Below are 14,224 nucleotides of genomic sequence, written 5' to 3'. Positions count from 1 at the left end.
TGGTCCATTGATTGTTCTGCCAAAATCCTGACTATTACAAGCTGGGATTTTTAAAAACGGAATTCCTGTAATTAGTTCCCATGTCACTAAGTTAAATGCATGTAATTGCCGAACTTTAGGCATCAGGGCATTAACATTCATGCTGTTGTTTGTTGTCAGTGTGTACATAAGCAACACAGGATACAACTGAATAGCTAGCACAAGGTAACCAATTCTGAAAAGTTCTATCATAAAAATATGGGTGCTTGTGTAGTATCTTATGAGCAATTGCAACTTTTCAAGAAAGCAGACCTTTTCCTTAAATTCTCTCCTTGCTCTCAGCAGTAATAACAGAATATATAAACTATATAACAGCCAAGGGGCTTAATATTCAGTTTTGCTACAACAGATCTGTAAGGGGGGGGGAGGGGACACAAAAAAAGGGTGCTGGTGGGGGGAACATTCTGCTCACTTTGCTCTTTCAGAGTCATTACTTTAGAAAATGAAAAACTCTTCTCTTTGCTTTAACACTTTTCATGCGATAACTGGCACTGCTAGCAAAGTGTAGGCTTGACTGATCTGTTTCATGCACCAGTAAGATTTTTCATGGCAGTGGCTGGTGCAATTAGTTAATACTTGTGGAAAATTTTACTCTGTTCGGTGTTGGAACATAGGTGAGAACTTGTGAGATTAATAAGTGTGAGGAAGGGTAGAATTCCACTAGATGAAGCATGAATTAGAAAACTAGTTTCACTCGTATCCATCTAGAAGAAAAGCAGGTAGCAGAATTGTGAAAAGCTTCTTTCCTCTTAGATGCAAATGAATGAGACCTAATTTGCCCAACTTGCTTTGCACATGAAATACAACTAAAGCCTAGGGAAGAAATTATGACAGTGACACACTCCTACTATTCATCTAGTCATCTGGCAGAAGACAACCACCAATCTATCAGCCACTCCAAAGCAGCAGGTGTTTTTGGGTGCTCATAAAGCCTGACAACTTCAGATTTTCCAAAATCTATGAATAAGTCTGTACCCATAACATAAGCTAAAGATTCGTTCTGAGAAACATGATATTCTTTATTCAGTTATTTTCCCCACCCACAGTGGGACAGCTTCTGCTGCTTAAAAATGAAAGTGAGAATGGCAGGTGAAATAGAAAAAACATTTTACATACCTGACACCTAGTTAGTTTTTCACATGTGAAAGTCATGTATGTGTTCTGAGTGTTGTATTTATTGAAAGGTGATTCATCAGCTAGGTTTGCTTAGTAGCTGCTTCCCAATACATATCCCCAGGAAAAATTCATACTCAGTGTACTTGGAAGTAACAAGTTTCTCTGTGCTATGCCTAAAATGTGAATAGTAATATTTAGAAATGTCTGTTTTATGTAAGGCATTGAGACTGTTCTGTGAACCATAGAAAAAAAAGTGTTAAAAGAACCAAGCCATTTTAATCCTTTCAATAGTGAATACAATGTTTGCATGAAGGAAAAAAATCATCTTTAGCACCTTAATGGAAAATAAGTAGCAAATGGGAAGCAAGTCATTGCCCTGTTTGCCTGACAATGTAAAATGCTTGCAATTTGGAGAACCAATCAGGAAGTTTGTAGTAATGGATATGGCTTTCTCTTGGACAACTGAAACAAGCCACATGATTTCAGGCTATAGTCTTCATAAGGAATTTTAACCTGGCTATATGGAGAAATGGGCAGAGAAGAACCTTGTGAAGTTCAACAAAGGGATGTGAAAAGCCCTGCACTTTGGGAGGAATTACCCCATGCACTAGTACACGCTGGGAGCCAGCCTGCTGGAGAGTAGCTTTGCAGGAAAGGACCTGGGGGTGCAATGTGCCCTTGTGGCAAAGAATGTCCACAGCATTGAGGCTTGCATAGGAAGAGCATCACCAGCAGGTTGAGGAAGGTGGTCCTTTCCCTCTCTCCAGCTCTGGTGAGACCACATCTGGAGTGGCGTGTCTAGATCTGGGCTCCCTAGTACAAGAGAAATGGACACACTGGAGTGAGTCTCGTGAAGGTCTGCTATGGTGATAAAGGGACTGGAGCATCTCCTCATGTGAGGAGAAGCTGGGATTACTTAACCTTAAGGAGATCATATCAGTGAGTATAAATGCTTCTTGGGAGGGTGTAAAGAAGATCTCAGTGGTATCCTATGAAAGGACAAGAAGCAATTGGCCTGAGGTGAAACGCAGGAAATTCCACTGAAACAACAACAACAAAAATTCTGTGAGGGTAGTTGTCCAGAGATGTTGTGGAGTCTTTATCCTTGGAGATATTCTATACCAGTCAGATTTTCCTGAGCAACCTTTCTGTAGTTTACCATCTTGGCCAAGGGGGTTGGACTAGAAAATCTTCCAAGTTCCTTTCCAATTTCAGTGATTCTTTAGGCAGGTCTATAAAAACTGAAACATGATCACCATAGGAACCAGAACCCCACTGAATTATTATGAGAATGATACTAAATTATAGGATTTGCACATAAAATCAGGAATACAAGTGATGGGTTTTCCATATTTCTAAGAACTTATAAGAGTCCTCATAATTTTGTGAATAGTGGAGTCCCAATGTCTGCCTGTGGATGGACTGTGAATAGAGTTTGCAGAGTTGGCAGTGCTTGAACCGCTTTGAAGAAAAGGGATAAAAATCTCCACCACATCAGAGACTATCGTATTTCTCATCTAGCTGGTAGCTATGGGATAGAACTTCTCACATACACTCTTTGAAGTAATAAAAGTTGAAAAAGACTCAGAACTGAATGTGTAGCATAGAGGGCAATAGTCTCTCTTAAAAATGTTAAGCACTTCATCAGATTTTAAATGGAGGTATCTTATGTTCATGTCATGGACAGTTCCATGACAAATGTAAGTCTGCATGGTTCAACTGGCAGTACCTGCAATGGGTCTAGTCCCTGGGACTCTTTCTGGTGCATATAGTTTTCCTTACAGGAGGTAGGAAATGGTTACTTGGGCAGTTATCCCATACTGTGGGGTTTTAAGTGCTTGGCCATATGTATACAGAGACATTTCAGCGTGTATGGGGTGGGGAGGAAAGGAAGTGGTATTGGAGCCAAATGTCTTCTGTATGTGTCCATGAAAACACAGTCTGCAAAGAGAAGTATCAAGATGTGACTGTCCTTTGTTCTGTTACCCAGATCCCCTTTAGCTGCAGGACTTTCCAGTGTTTGAGCGGGGTTTTTCTTTTTTAAACACATCTGGAAATAGTAATAATATGCATACTTTAAAATAGATTTTAGATAAGTGAGTATGCACTAATAAATGTAGGAGACTCATATTTGGTTCCCTTTTCTGCTGCAGAATTTCAGCTTCACATCTACCTCTTACAAACATCATCTCTTTTTACATTCCCTTCCTGTATATTCTCCTTGTTTGAAGCACCCTGTAGGTCCAAGGCTATAAAAGCAAACTGAACAGTAAGCCTTGTGTAATGGGAAAAATTCTACACTTTGTGCCCTTAATGCCATCACCAGTATGTTTGCTCTGGACAACTTCATTCTCAACAGCAAATTAGTGTTGATACAAACTTGTTTTTCCTTGTTCATGGGTATTTACTAGCTCATCTGGCTATTGATTTGGTTGATTCATTGTTTGGGCAAATTTGTTTGGCTGGAAGGGCAAGATGCATCTGCAAGTCCAAGAGGCATACTTGTGTTATGCAGCTACCATCTCTACATCTGGTTCTGCAGAACTGCTATGTAATAGACAGAACTTGTATATTTAGTAAAATTTACTGTATGTAACCATATATTTGCCATACATAAACAGTTCCCAGTTATCCAAACCACCATTTATAGACAGTCTCTGTAATTCCCTCTTCTCTTGACTGCTGATCATTTGAACTCAATATTATCCAAATACACTGGATAAACCAAATGTGGTTTGGCAACTAGGCTTCTATTATATTTAAGCTTGATTCATAATGTGGCAATAGTCTGGTAATGATACATATCCACTCTTCCATAACGTACTCAAAAACCTGTGGATAAAATGGCTGCATAAGTGCTAGGACTGTATTGCTTCAAATTACAGTGGTGGAAGATGAGGATGCATTTTTAAGAGCATACAAAATGTTTCCTGCTTACTCTGTTACAATGGATTTTAAGGAACAGTGCAAATGCCTCTGTTTTGTTTTCCATGATGCTTTCCCTGGCTTTCCTGCAAATAGCGTTTCATATCCAGCACACTTAGGTTCCAGTGGCCTTATTCACACTGACTTTTTTTGTATGTTGCTACAAGCTAATTCTTCAAGAAGTTTGTAGCATGCTGCTCAGTTCCCACCCTCTGTCCACTACCTATGCTCAGGAACAGTGAGTCCACCTCCACTTTGCTTCCACTGCAGAATCTGTTCCTCCCCAGCTGGTACCCTAAAAGTGACTCCAGTCACTGTCCCACTTGTATTTCCTGCATTAAAACACCAATGAATTTCCTGAGGCTTGTGTCATACCTGAGCTTATGTGATTCCTTACTTTACAGGCTTAGGTTCCTTCTTCTGAGAGGGGTATGACAACTTGTTTCTAATCGACTAATCCATACAAAACTGAGAGAGTTCATTTTTTGTAGCTTCTCTTTTTGCCAGCTCACTGCCCTCCTGTGCAGTCTTATTACAGCTTCAGCTCTCTGATACATCCTTGGGTGCCTGTTGCTGGAGGAATTCCTCTGTATTTCTCTGTCAGGCAAAAAAAGTTCTTGAGCTTGATGGTCAGAAGTATTTCAGTAGAAACTGTAAACAGAACTATGTTAGTTATGCTTTATGGTTAACTGTCTTATACTAATTTCACTGTGCAACTTATATACACTGTGTACTGCTATGTACAGCCTGACCAAATTCTGTGGTAAATAAAGATATGCCCAGGAGAAACATTTTATGGAATTGAAGCCATTGTTTCTCATTGTGGCAGATGGCATGTGTTTTGTTTACCAGGTGCTGTATGTTACTAATACTGTTCAATGGGGGGAAAAATATCTCTGGGCATTGCAATAAGGAGGTTATATGTGAGGCCCCTTGTTTGTTTTACTGTAACTACTCCTCTGCACTCAGGTGGGATATCCTGTAAGGAGGGGAGATGCCTTCTTCCTTAGGGTCCAGCGAGCCTTTTAGGGAAAGAAAGGCACTTTAGGGTATGAGAGGGGGAAACTACAGAGATTGAAAAGCTGTGTCTGTCTCACACGCATGTATGTACCCAGCTCTAAGTCTGCTTCTGGAACAAAAACACAGAGACTGGAGGAACAAAGGGAGTAAAAAACCTTCTTCAGAGGTGAAGAAGATTTTTCTTGCAGTACCCAAGGGAACTCTGCAGAGTTTGTGGCACAGAAAGCCAATGAACCAGCTGCTGGAAAGGGAGCACACCTGAAAAAACTTTCCTACCAGCAGGCAAGCATATTTGGTTACAATATATCTGTATTTTGATTTCTATAAAATTGTCTGTATTTTAAAAGAACTTGTTTTCAATCTGTCATTCTTTTAAAATCTAGTCCCTGCTGTATTTTGAGGGGTTCAGCTTGTGAGAGACGTCCAGGAAGGTTTGCTTGAGAGTTCTTGCTGATTTTACTCATTTTTAATTTGAATAGATTTACAAAATTTTCTTTTTTTAAGGGCATTAAAACCTCAAAAGTTTGTGGGGGGTATTTTGTTTTAGAATAATTTTTTCTCTAAAGAGATATGAAGTTACATGAGCATTGACACTTGAATACTTTCAACAAAACAATGACTGGAACTTCATCTGCAGCCTAGATTAAATTTCCATAAACATTTAAAATAAATGATTGTGAACACACCAGAAGTACCATTTTTGATGGAATGTCACCATTGTCTTACTTAATGAGAAGATCCTGCCTTTCTAAAAAGATCCGTCAGCTCACTGGAATTTTTTTTCTGACTGTTGAAGAAATTTATGTTGATTACAAATTGTCTCAGTGGTCTCAGTCCTGGTGGAACCAGAATTCTTCTGGCCTGTTGTGCTTATTAAAGTTCCCAAACTATTTTTTGCAAAAACAGCAGCAGCATGTTTGTTCACCAGGTAATTCAGTTCCAAATTGTATTAACACTAATAATCTTTGCCTAAAGAGCCTACTCTCCTGTTTCCCATGTGTTCCAATGCATTTTTAATGGAATCTAATATTGATCCTCTTGTGTTTTCTAAAGCCTTAAGATTTTCTTATTTTATTTTGTCTTTAAGTAAAACACACATACATGGATTCAGAAAGCTGTGACCCAAGCTTGCAGCTTCAACACAAGTCTGTGTAGCTGTGACAGTTTACGCCTGTTGATGCAATGGAGCCTTGAGTATTTCATGACTGAGTAATTGGAATAGAGGGACCAGAGTCTCTTACTGGACTTGTGTTTGAGAATAAACATGCTGGTTGGGATTTCGCATCCAAATGCCTGCTGAATTTGAGAGAGAATTGTTTGGTGCCTGGAAATGGCTGTTTTATCCTTGGTCCATCCAAGACGTGGTTAGAGAAATCTCTTTCTCTTGCTGAGTTAGCATGACCTTCAAGAAGTTCTTCCTCTTCTATGTTCTTCATTTCAGTAGGTGAAAGATGGTAATGGTTACCAGATCTCGTAAGTTTATTGTGAGAATTAATTGACTAATAATTTTAAGGCCCTCCAGCCCATCAGTGCAGGGCATTATTTATTTCTCTTATTAATGACCTAGGAATGGTTTGAACTAGTGAATAAGAGGTGAAAATGTATATATCCCATTATGGGTTCCAAGAGACACCCACCACTTCTAAATCATAAAAAGGAAGCACAAATTGTTTGGCAGGGTTTCCATTACTGGCCACGAATGTTACTTACTGAAACTGCTGAATCATTCTGCACAGTGTTTTATGTTCTTTAAAAACCCGCATGTTCGGTAAATCATCCTGCAACTCCAATGCTGCTTAAATTAACAAATGACTTTTATCAGGCCATTAATTCAGACTTTTAAAAAATTTATACGGCTCCTTTAGAATGGTGTAAAGCATTCAATATGCTCGATCATTCGCATTGATTTTAAAATTCAGAAGCATTGGCCTGAGGTTAACAGCACCTTGTTGGTTTAAACCTCCTTCAGTTTAATGGTCTTAATTTGCTCTAACCCGTACGCCTTCAATGTAAGGACCAAAGTAAAAATGGTGAAAGGCAACAGAACTATAACACAGCTTTAGGACACGAAGAATGAGGGGTAAAGGAAGATGAAGAGGATTTGGGCATAGTCCAGTTGGAGGAGAAGATTAAAGGAAGCATATATGCTGTTCCCAAAGGCCACAGTTGGCATGGATGTCTTTCTGCCATTTGTGCCTTTGGAAATTTCCGAAGCCTTGATTCTGCTTCTCTTTAATTCAATAGCAAATCTCCTGCTGCCTCGGTTGAAGCAAAATCAAGCTTTAACTGTGTGAGATATCCCACAAAGAGGTGAAGGAGCAGTTGTTTCAAAGGCCGTTGGAACAATTACTGGCTGTAGGCTGCATTCTAAGCACAGGTGGGATAATTGGCCCTTTTACAGCACTGACAGAGAAAGCTGATGGTGGTCACTGCCATGGGCATTTGGAATAGATGTGCTAGTTGCTTCTGGGATGTGCAGTGGTGAAATCAGTTTTCTTAGGGGAAGTGCAGCTTTCTGCTACTGCTTTTTTCTGCCTGCTTTCATCTTTCCAGTGGGAGTCCCAAATGACCGCCTCCGTGTACGTGATTTTCCTGTTACAAACTGAATTCTTGTCTGCACACAAATCTTCCTGTAGTGTTTTTGCTTGCTAATTTAGTAAAAGCTTTTCATTATGCTCTTAGTTTGCTTTAGCTGAAAAGCATACTATTTCTAGGGATGAATGAACAGTCACAAAATGGTTTAATAGCAGAAGAGCTATGCAATTTGAATGGTAATCAAGACAGCTCTTCCAAGTTGGCATCTCTTTCCTCTTCATCCATGGGCAGGACTACATTTGAAATAGTATAATCTTTTTAGATTGTACTTCATATTGTTGCTGAAGCTCTAGGATATATTCCTCCAAGGAACAGGTGGCATAATAGTAGTAAAAATCCAGCCAGTACATTTGTATGACCCAATTGCTTTTGACTGCATCTGTTACAATCTAGCTGGTTAAAGAGTTTGTGATCAGCAGCCATGAGGATCCTATTGCTTGGTCCTTTAATCTTCTAAGCCAGCAATGTTGCTCGTTCTAGCAGCAGTTCTGCATAGTTCAGCATCTGATACAGATTTCTGACCTGATACCCTGTTTGGGAGTAATGATGCTACTGCTCAGCTATCTCTAAGTCCCATTCACCATTGCCTGAGTTCCCCAGTCACTGCTGTATCTTCCAGCTTACAGAGCTTCTAGGTTAAAGATATGAAGGTGAATTTGTTATCTAGATGTTCTACTCTGAAGGCATCAGAGAGTGATTAGAAAGTAATTGCTTTGGAATGATAGAAGACTTGAGAAACATGTAGCATAAGGACACCACTTCTGGGACTGCAGGATATAGAAATGCTTCTGCCTGGTCAGAGGCTGGGTGATGGACATTTGCTCATCTCAACGGCTGTACAGAGCTTGCTTCTTCCAGGTGAATACTGCATTGCCCTCAGATTGTTCACCCAATACCACGGTCTTCTGTTCAGAAAGTCCATCTTTCCTTGGTGATGGACCAATGCTAAAGAGGCTCATGTTAGTGTTCCTAGAGTGATTGATATTATTATCCAGTGGTAGATATTTCAGTTGCGTTTTGGTAGAATGCTGCTGGCAGCGGAGAACAGTCTTATCTGGCACAAAACACAAGAAGGAAGACCAATTCGTAGTTTTTTTTGTCTGTTTCTTAAAATATCTCTGCTCAGCAAACTTACGTCACCTGCTCTTTGAATTCTTCTGGATTTCACGTTTCAGAACTAACCTGCTCTAGCAATTACCTATCCACTTTTAAGAAAGAAGTAGTAATATACTGGTAGTAGCCTGTTTTCTCACTGCGTTGAGAGAATGCATCATGGCCACAGAAATGGTGCATAATGGCTGGATCTTGGGACAAAGTCTCTCATTAAACCTTGTCCCCATTAATCACTTTTATCTTTTGATAGTTGAAACTAGAATGTTATCTTCATAGCTGCAAACTGCTACAAATGATGAAATGCTGCGCTAGTTTCTCTGGAAGAACTAACTTTCAAACTGATGCCCCCTTTTCTGTGTTGGAGAGAATACAATGATGAATTTCTGCACAAATATTTGGATAGAACCTGTTTCTTATTCTGCTAGCATTCTGTTCTAAGGGAATTAAATACTTGTGAAACTAGGAGGTGTTTTTCAATACTGAGTAAGATCAGAATCTGGTCCTAAGGCATCATAGATATGATGGTGGGTCTTTTAGATGTGGCCTTCTTTCCTGTGTAAGGAAAGTTCTGAACGTGCTGATATGCTACTATCTCACCTTTGTCTGGGAATTCAGATGCAGTTTCTAATTTTCCTTTGTTTTGTTTTGTAGCATCACTGTAGCAAACAGCTTGATAGCTGCACTCAGTTATTTTTTTATACAAAACCTTTTCCTGAAGAAGGACCAGAATAGAAACCCAGGGCTCGAACAACCTGAAATGCACTTCTGTCTTCCTCTGAAGCTGGAGGCACAGTTTGACACTCTATTCCTCATAATGGGCCACATTAAAACACCTCCTTATTTTGGTGGAGAATTCGGCTTAAAACCCCAATTCAAACTTTCACATATTGTATTCTCATTCTTCTAGTTACTTCCAATAGTTTCCCCTGGGAAATTTCCAAGGTCTCAAAACATTCACATTTTTAATGTGTTTTTTTCCTCATTTTGACAGATGTTCTTTTAGGGTGGTTCTTGCAACAATTTCTAGTGTGTATAATCAAATTTAAAACTAACAATGGTAAAATCACTTCTTTCAATACTTTTCCTCTGGCAATATCTGTGGACTTTTCATTTGCCACTAATGTAAAGGTGAAAATCAGATCTGTGCAGACAAACCATTCAGTGTTCTGATGAACCATTAAGCTTCATTAGCTCTCTGGGGGAGGAAAAAGAAAGTTGAAGAAATGCATTAGCTGTGTGCTGGCTACTAGGGGAAAAGAAGAATTTCCTTTTAAGTGAATGTACCTCTTGAGCTTTCAATACTTACAGCTCTAAATAAGACTATAGTTTATGCTAGGGGCTGAGACTCTGCGTGGCAGGGTAAAGTTTGCACTGCAGACTTGCCATGGACCTGTTCTGAACAGCACTTGGAAGAAATGCCATGCCAATTGACTGTTTTTCACAGCTGAGGTCTTTTGAGCTATGGTCTTTAGGTCAAGGTCTCTTTCTGCTGGGCTGAATTGTTGAATTTGTGAGCAGTGTAACAGGTGACCTGGTTTAGGATGTTGTTCCTTGCATGTTGAGGAGTACCAGTGGGAGCTGCTTTGTGTTTAGATCTGTATGCTGATAGATGCTGCAAGTCTGACCTTCTGCACAAGGGAAAGTTGGGAGGGTCACAGACTGTATCCAATACTTTAGTATTATGTATCTTATGAGCACATTACAAACAAAACCTTCAAAGGGTTGAAAAAGAAGTGATAGAACTGGACTGGCTTAGAAAAGGTGATGGAAATGTACCTGTCGGGGTGGTGGTGGTGGGGAAGGTCAGTTTCACAGAGGTAATATTTCTGTGAGATATTTAGCTAGGAGAGAATACTTTCCTGTATGATGCCTTTTGTACTCAAGGTACTGCAAAATACTTTGCAATAATGAAGTAGAACTGCAGCTCCTATGTAGGCGCATGTAGCTGCAGTTATGCATTTGGCAAGAGCTCACGTCCTGTCTTAAAACAATTTGAAGAAATTATAAAACACATATTTGGTTCAGGCCCAAGACTATTGTCTTTCAAAATCATCATATAGTTTTAAACATCTGTCTAGAGAGCCAGTGGTAAGCATAAGGCTTAGAACATCTTTCTCAAGGATATGCCTATGACAAAAGTTTTTGTACAATGCTGAGTTCATAGTACGTAATTGTTCAACCTGAATCCACAGAAGCCTGTGATTGAGTGACTCATATATTCTTCCAAAAACTCTTCATCGCTAAACTCTTTATCGTTTAATGTGTTCTTTAATGTGTTAATAAGTACATATGGATGAACTTATGCAAAATTCCGACTCTTACTGTTGTCGGAATGTGAGTAATCAGCTAATAGGTGAGATTTACTCAAAATGTTGAGTCAGCCTCAAAATCATTCATGTGCTAATGAAGGATTTCCCTCAAATTGTCAGTGGTGGGTTTTTCAAGTCCTCCAGCTGCCTGCCTAAGCATGGTCAGCCAGACCGGATTACCTAGGACTTTGTCCAGTTGGATTTTGAGTATCTGCACAGATGGAGACTGCAGCCACTCTGGGCAACCCACTCTAGTGTTTGATCACCTTCAGAGATGAACAGAAGCAAACAAACAAAAACCCTTATGTTCATGCAGAATTTTTTGTATTTTGGCTTCTGTGAGTTGCTTGTTGCACTGCCATGTTTTAATTCTGCTGTACTTTCTGCAAGCTATTATTTTCTCATTGCAGCAAAATCTTTCAGGGCAGGCACCCTTCTCCTGCATGGCTAAATGACAGAGTGCTCAAGCAAACTCGCCCCTTTAGAGGTGCAGGGCAGCAGATGAAAACTGCAGTTTTTCTACAAGCATAGGTAGACAGCTCTGTTCTGGTTGTGCTCTGCTTCATGACCCTGCTGAAACCATCCAGGGCTGTTGGTCTGGAAAGAAATCGGGGGAGGAAAGTGGGACCAGTTTCTATCTGCCTCAGTCCCCAGGGGGCTGGCTGTTGTTCCCTCATGTCTCCTTCCTGGCTGCCAGAGCCACAGGCACAGTGCGGCTGTGGCTCATCTTATCTTCGAGCAGTAAAAAAATGAGCATGTCTACCATGTGGACAAGAGCTTGCGCTAGCCCTAAGCCTGGTTGTTAGCATGGAAAATACTTCTCAGGCCATTATAACAACTAAAACTCTACAAGCAACCTCAGCTGTTACTCTTGAGCACTTCAGAGAAATGCATTGGTTAATCGCTAACCATTGTTACTGCCAGCTGGTACCTGGTTAAGTCTGCTGTTTATTTTACTGCAGCCTGCTGTGAAATAGCTCTTCTGTTTCAAGGTATGCACGTTTTCCGGAAACCGTAGAGGTAAACACCCTGGTTGTTCTTAATGACTAGCTCTTCTGTGAACTCTTATTTCCCAGATATCTGCTTCCTATCTGTTCTTTCATTACCTATCTGTTCTCCCACCATCTATGAATTTAGCACTAGCTTCTGTGCCTGGATTCTGCTGCCTACAGCTGGCATAACACAGGCAGCAGAAGTTGGTTCATGTTTTTATTACAGATGACACCTGTAGGAGTAACTCTGTCTACTCCTCTCCAACACATCCATTCATTCTTGCAGTAGTAAATGCTAAAGTTGCAAAACCTGAGCTCTATCACGCAGTAGCTCCAGTCAGTAACTAGAAAAAACTATAACAACCTTTGTGCCTTTCTCCTTTAGGGTATTAGTACAATAATAAGCCTTTGAGTTATCCATTTTAGTGGCCAAATTAGGTGGGAAGAACACAATTTCAAGTCAGTCAAAGCATACAATTTACCTCAAACTAAGATGTTTCTTTCCTGAATTAGGTAATGTCTACTTCTCCTTGTTTCTTTTTTTATTAGAAATTTTATTTCTCTTTTGAGAACATAACTTCTGGAGAATGTAACTTTTAGATTTCTAGAAATCTGTTGAAAGAAATTCTCTTCTGCATTGTGCAGATTGTTTTGGTAATCTCAAAACTTTGATAAATTTCAGTGAAGACGCTTTCACTCATTTCTGTAGCATACCAAATATAGTTTACTTGGGTTTACTATTGTCTTGTTGCAAGTGTTTACGCCCTCCACCACAACCATATTTGTTTTTATATTTATTAGAAATTACTTGAATCTAACAGAGGGTGTATTCTGCTAAGTGGCTGCAGTGTAACAGGAACAGCTGTCAATTTAAGAAATGCTTCTCACCTTTCTGCTGGGGGAACCTCATGTAAGTAGAGTTGATCATACCACATCCTCCCTCACCTTAGAGAAACTGAATCCCTTTGTTTTTAACTATTACTGAAATGAATGTGTATCATAATACAGTAGTCCCCGAATGACTTCTGGAGGTATAACAGGTTCATAAAGGCAATTAAAAAAATCATGAATATATTTAATACAACGGTTCAGATAAGGGGAATAAGTAAAATTCCCTGAAGGTATTGGAATGTGATAGCAAAGATTTCTGCATTCTTTGACTTTTAATGTGTGTGAAGTATAGGGGATTAGGGGATTCTGTGTTGGTATTGGTTTGCTAAATTGTTCATAACTAAGCATTTAAGAACACTTACATTGAGTTTGATTTATGAAATGTGCCTGGTGGTCAAAAGATTTAAGATACGTATCAGTAATTTATGTATCTTGTGGCACCTGATTTATTAATCAAGAAAATCATTTCCCAGTCAGGCAACTGCTTTGTGAGTATGGCTGATTTATAAGTGTAGGAAATAATGGATAGTTCATGTACCTGATTTATAAGTAGCATTGCTGTCATACAGATGGTTAGAAACTCAGTACTTTACACTTTGGATGTAAATATCTATTTTATTAATAAAAATGGACTGATTTATGAGACTGATTTGTAAATCTTGACTCTGGATTTTAGCAGAAGTCATGCTCTGATGTACTTTTTCTCAAACAGGTTATTTTCCAAGGTCCAGATCTTGTCATCATGGCTTAGTTTATGGATATTTACTTTACATTCTTCTTCCTTCATGTTTTTACCAAGACAAATTCCTTTCTTTACCCTGTTTAAGGTACTGTCTTGATGAATGTTGTATATGGTTGTTTTTCTGTCACTCCACACCTCCCATAGTGATGCTTTCTGTACTGCTTTCATATTTACAAATAGTTTCTGACCTCTGCTTTTGTCTGGATGCCACTTCAAGAGCACTGTGTTTTTTTTTCCTGGTAGGTGCAAACTAATGGATGAACAGAAACTGTAGCCAAGGTTGACAATACTTCATAAATCTGTTAGAGGATTGGGAATTTGGGCTATAAACCAAATACTTCGAGACAGTAAGCTTTCAATTGCAGTGAAATCAAATGGATTTGCTCCATCTGAGATCAAAAGGAGGTGTACATAGGGTGGGTCATTCTGCTGTTTCCTATCAGCATTGGATCATATCTAGTACTTATATTGAGTTTTTTTCT

General features: G+C 39.4%; 1 protein-coding gene across 15 annotated transcripts in view; it reads left to right on the top strand.

The window, feature by feature from the left end:
- The window catches only part of LOC121075688, a 231,188-nt gene that overhangs the window by 18,460 nt on the left and 198,504 nt on the right, over positions 1-14,224 (top strand). For 10 of the 15 annotated variants that reach the window (XR_005823110.1, XR_005823111.1, XR_005823120.1 and 7 more), the window contains 2 exons: positions 12,911-13,019; positions 13,713-13,827. The exons of the other annotated variants lie outside the window; for them this stretch is intronic. The gene's annotated coding sequence lies outside the window, so the exon portion shown is untranslated. The remainder of the gene's footprint in view (positions 1-12,910; positions 13,020-13,712; positions 13,828-14,224) is intronic. 15 annotated transcript variants of the gene reach the window in all.

Source organism: Cygnus olor, chromosome 1, assembly GCF_009769625.2.
Source record: "Cygnus olor isolate bCygOlo1 chromosome 1, bCygOlo1.pri.v2, whole genome shotgun sequence".
Lineage (NCBI taxonomy): Eukaryota > Metazoa > Chordata > Aves > Anseriformes > Anatidae > Cygnus > Cygnus olor.
Note: the sequence above shows the minus strand (reverse complement) of the source record. Positions and strands in the feature narration are given on the sequence as shown.